At 40.3% G+C, this 5,601-nt stretch overlaps 1 long non-coding RNA gene across 1 annotated transcript; it reads right to left on the bottom strand.

Annotated features, from left to right (window-relative positions):
- Window positions 1–1,186: 1,186 nt before the first annotated feature.
- Window positions 1,187–4,879, bottom strand: LOC137983092 (uncharacterized). The gene is made up of 4 exons (XR_011118892.1): window positions 4,827–4,879; window positions 4,606–4,642; window positions 2,151–2,168; window positions 1,187–1,264 (listed from the first exon to the last, which is right to left on the bottom strand). It is a non-coding gene; the product is annotated as an uncharacterized lncRNA (long non-coding RNA).
- Between the last annotated feature and the right edge of the window lie 722 nt (window positions 4,880–5,601).

Raw genomic sequence — 5,601 nt, 5'->3', positions numbered from 1 at the left:
GCGCAAAATTGCGCCGGATTGCGCAAAATTGCGCGCGTTGTTGCGTTTTTTCCCCCTTGGTTGCGCTACAAAAATCCTGCTGCCAACTATCGAAACAGGGATTTCTGCGCATTTGGCTGAAATGCGCACGTTTTGGCAAATTGCGCACGTTTTTTCAATATGTGGTCGTTTGACCCGTTTTGTACAGTTTTTGGTGATTGAACACTTATTTGCGCACGTTTGAAGTCCCAGGATTATAAGTACCATAAACCATAGTTATGTGCGCCAACTTAGCTATCGTAAACGGGGCCCCACATTGCACCTTCATTAGCTATTGGAAACATAAGATGGGCCCCCATCGTTTTAAGCTGACCCTATAGGCACCATCATAGTTCTGGCTGGTGGTTGAGCCAACCCCCTGAAAAATATGAAAGTCAGTTGGGATGATTATTCCCAACTGTATGGAAAATAACAAAATGTTTCCAAACCACCACCAGTTGTAAATGTTTAACATTGTTGACATGTTTAACATCTTTAACATGTTTAACATGTCAATGATACAAGTGGGTGCCCAGTTTGTTAGCCAATTTGATGTGTTTTCTTCCATGACTAGGTGATCCTAGGTCTGTATATGTTTTTTTCATGCTTTTACAAGCAACTTACAACCGGCGAATCACCTTGCAAATATCTGAAATGTTATCATCCTATGTCAAACATCAGTCAAATATTGACGTCTTAATCAATGGTAGTCAATAATGATTACTATTTCCATTTATTTCCATATATCATTCCTATTTCTTGGCCGAACGCTAGTCGCATGAACGAATAATGAAAACATTTTAGATGTTGTTTTCCATGTTTGTTCTCTTTAGCCATGTTGATTCATGTGTTGAGCATCCCCATTTTTTATTTTGGCCTCGATCGATCGTCTCATCCAAAAAGACACCACAAAACACCACGGCCCAACAAAAAACCCTCGGATCCCGTGTGGCCAAGACAGAAAATATTGGATAATATAATCCATATATCCCCAATATCCAAAAATACTAAGCATACTAACTTACTAACCATCATCCATATAATATCATATATATATATATATATATTACTAACCCTAACCATCATCCAAATATAATCCCATCATTATCATTCATTACCCACTTGTCTAGCCAGATTGTTGAAGTATGGTGTGTGTCACGCCAAGACACGCATCGGCCTCCGGCTCCGGTGGCACATTTTGCATCTTCTGCATCTTGGCGTTTTCGGATTCCAGGCGCCGACGCTCCTGCGTGGACACAGTGCCCCGCTGCGAGGTTGACACGGGATTATGCAACATGAACATATATGGATTATATGGACTAGATATGCTATTATATGGAGTATATGGACTTATTGTATCGACTTCTTGAGTTAAAGACTCCACTTTTTTTGGGGTGATATATGGGTGATACATCTATAGTTTTCATGGGATTATAATTCATTGATACTGGTTGGTGATTGAACCTCAGTTGGGATTACGAACTTCCCAACTGTATGGGAAAATGATGTTCCAAACCACCAACCAGATCTTTATGAAGAAATGGAATTATGATGAAGCCATGCTGAAACTTTTTTTGACTAGTCCACTTGCAGCGAATAACATATTATGATAATATGTGTAATTATATACATTTCATGATTTTTGTACTATTGTATTGCCTGATGACGTCTGAATGTTTGATGAACTCTTTCAGCAAGTGAATTTCGAGATAAATCTACTTTCTTAGCCGCTGGATATCACAAGGTTTCCTATTTTTTTGCGCAGCGGTTATCACATTTTTCACCAAGTCCGCTGGTAAAGCAGCCTGTTTTGTGTTTCTTTCTTAGGCACCAAAAAGAATCATCTTCCACTCACAAATCAATGGCCATTTCAGGAACCGATTTATTGGAGCTACCAACCACATATAAAGGCCTACCTATGTTTCAGGGTGATGTTTCAAAAGATATACCCTCTGGTAATTTAACATGGCTATGGAAAATGGCCGTAGAAATGTGGGTTTTTCCATGGCTTTCCCATTAAACATGGTGATTAAACCAAAGCTATGTTTAGTCATGACCAGAGGCTACCTCCCAAAATGCGGCCAGACATTTTGGCAAAATTTTTCAGCCGCGACCGCCCAAAAGCCACGCACCTCTTGTTCCTGTTGAGCCTGTCACGTGGCCGGAAATCCATCCCCAACAGCCCGAAATCGTTGTGGATGCTACAGGATGATGTTTCCTCTGTGAGAAGTTGATTTATAACCAAAGCCAGGGCCCATCGAAATATCTGGATCAGTTGGTGCACATCACTTCAATACCTATGGTTTTATGGTACGCAAATCACGAACTAGTATGTTTGAGGTGTAAAAACCAACTTATACTGGTTGGTGGTATACTACCGATTGAAAAATATGAAAGTCAGTTAGGATCACTATTCCCAAATTACATATATATATATACATAAATATATATATATATATATACTATATATATATATGTATATTATGGAAAACAAACGGGCCCTCTGTAGAAATCATATATTGTGGTGTCATAAAATTGTTACTAAAATGGCATGATGTTGGATTATGTCAGGGCCATTTGAGGACACCTCCATCTAATGATTACTACAAGGACTATTTATGTAGTATTTGTTTGGTTTCCATTTGTCCAAAAGTTGAACCATGTCTACGTAATCTCAGAGAAAGTTAAACAGACACTCCTGGCTCTGACCCCTTTCCTCTTAAAATTATAAACCCTGTACAGTTTGGGGGGTCTGAAAGCCAGCACTAATCACCAAAGGCACCCGATTTTAATGTCGGCTGGAGCGCAAAGGGGAAAATATTAGCTCAAAGATGGCTATCTTATTGACTCTTAACCACTCTTAACCACTATTAACCACTATTAACCACTATTAACCACTATTAACCACTATTAACCACTCTTGACCACTTTCTGGGGTGGGAAGTGGCCCCATTGGCTGGCACATTGTGGGTATGCCTGGGGGGGGCCCAAAACCTGGTAAATTACAGTGTTTTGGCCATCTGACCCCCCTCATCTTAACTGCTCTTAACCCCTCTTTGGGGGTCCTGTGGACTGGTTATCTTAGCTACTCTTAGCCACTCTTAGCCACTAGTTTACCCATACAATCTTTGATGTTGACTTCATTCCCACGGTGGGTTTGGGGGTCCCAGTATTTGGTGCAACTCCATTTCATTATGTGATCATGGTGAGTAGATACGAGGTGGCATGAGGAAATGGAGTGGTGTGATGCATGTCCCACTTGGTCTTTGAGTGGTTGTGATGTGTTATGAGGGGATAATGAGCAACAAAGAGCCCCAAAGAGTTGATATGATGCCATTAAGATCTGTTATGAAGATGAATAAGTGGTGAAGATGTTTTTTTTGAAGATATGCTTATGTATGATTTCCATAGCCTGGGGATGGGTCAGATCAAACAGGGTCTGAGGACATCCCTATGATAATCTTCTGTGATATTATCAATCCTTCATAATTCAGAACTTGGCCAGGTATATCATTCACATTTGCATAACACGAGATAGCCCTTAAAAGACTGCAGGTTTATTACTTATTATTTAATCTTATTCATTAATATCATTCACATTTGCAAAACATAATTATGAAGAGTGCTGGTTTCATACTCACACAAGAATGCGATGTCTTCACTTCCCATACGTCCGGGAAAAAAAAGAAGCTAAATCTGTTGAATTGGTTGATTGGCTGTTTATATCTCCAACTTTGGCGGCTACCCTCTGCTAAAACTCTATATACATATATCTCCAACTTTGGCGGCGCTACCCTCTGGTAAGCCTCTGTATAAATAACTATAGAAAATTCCAATTTCTACTGGGAAAGCTGACTATAAATGGCCATGTTCAATGGCTATCTTCAAGTACCAAAGGACAACATGCACGTGCTATTCCATCATATCAAGTGAACAATTCCTGAAACATCCTGAACATATCCAGGATCCACAGATCCTCAAACCCTGCTGAGTGGTTGAAGTTGGGGCTTTGGGATACGGTCGTCAGTTGGCAATCCCAAATCTAAAGAACATCAAACACTACAATGTGGGGCCCCCTAGATAGCTAAGTTGGCTTATCAACCCCATGAATACCATAGTTATTTGCGTACCATAAAGCATAGAATTCAACCAGTTTTGTGCACCAACTTAGCTATCCTAAACGGCATCCCCCAATCACTTGTGCAACCATGAGAATCGAGAAGTTTGTTCTTGCCTAGCCATATATTTCACCATGCTGCTGGAATATGAGTCACAGCACCCCATAAATTACCCAGTTGTGTAGGTAATATTCCAGCACCATGGGGCCATCAATGTATATTTATATATATATATACTCTTAATTACACATAGTTTATCATAGTTTACAAGTACCCTCTGGTAATTTAACATGGCTGTGGAAGATCACCACTCTTAATGGGAAACTCACTATAAATGGCCATTTTCAGTAGCTATGTTTACCAGAGGGTATATTCAACATAAGTCACCGAAAATCGTCATTTCTACTGGCTAAATCCTCTGCAAATGGCGTGGCTTTCCATGGAAAACAACGACCGTTGCGCAATGCGCCTCAGAAACCTTTCGCAATTCCTCTTCTTCCAAGCGCCTCTGCGCACGGCCACGGCAATCGGAAACGTTTTTTTTTGTGGGTATTACGGTATGATAAACCAACCATCCCGCAGGATGGTATAACCATAGTTGGATTCCAACCATCCCCAAATGGAGTGTTTATACTTGTTAAACTGTTATACCCAAATTAGCTGGAAATGGCTGGTCTGTTTTGATACTGCCTGCGCTTCTCCTCCTGTTCCCGCATCTGGTCCATCAAGATGCTTTCCTGCAGAAACGCCCCTCGGTTCTTGGAAGCGGGTTCAGTTGGTGCGTAACAATGTTGGTTCAATTTCACAATGGTTTTCGTTGGTGATATCAGTATATGAATTTAATCTTGAATATATATATATATATATATATATATATATGTATATAAAAGTTATTTATAAATGATATATCGAACTAGTTACTGGGCCAATTGCACTATGGTTTTTATAGGGTGATATAGGGTGATATATGGAACTAGTTACTGGGATTTCAACCCAGTTTTAAAAAGGGCAACCAGCTTGCGGCAAAAAACATAAATCAGTTGGTCATGGTGCTGGAATATTTAGTTACACCTTGACCGCGTCAATGTATGTAAATGTGCCAGTTTTGTAGATAAATATTCCAGCACCATGGAGCATACAGTTACGGCCCTTCACTGGTTATAAGTACTGAACTAACCCCATTTTATAAAATTTACAACCCATGATAATCCCACTGAAATCACCAGTTATAACTGATAGCCATGGCCATAACTGTACCCATATGGTTTGACGGGTTTACTATGGTTTTCCTATGGTTTTGTGGAGATGATCGTGGATATACCCTGTGTATATATAATGCTCCATCCCCAAGGCCTAAGGTCAGCCATGTCTTGCATGCTTCAGGGCGCAGTTCCAGTTGGAAAAAAATGCGCAGATCTTACGTCGGCTGGCCCCTTTTCGGAGTCGCGTTGAATTGGTGCAAAGT

Source organism: Montipora foliosa, chromosome 13 (assembly GCF_036669935.1).
Source record: "Montipora foliosa isolate CH-2021 chromosome 13, ASM3666993v2, whole genome shotgun sequence".
NCBI classification, from domain to species: domain Eukaryota; kingdom Metazoa; phylum Cnidaria; class Anthozoa; order Scleractinia; family Acroporidae; genus Montipora; species Montipora foliosa.
This window is presented reverse-complemented; position numbering and strand designations above follow the sequence as displayed.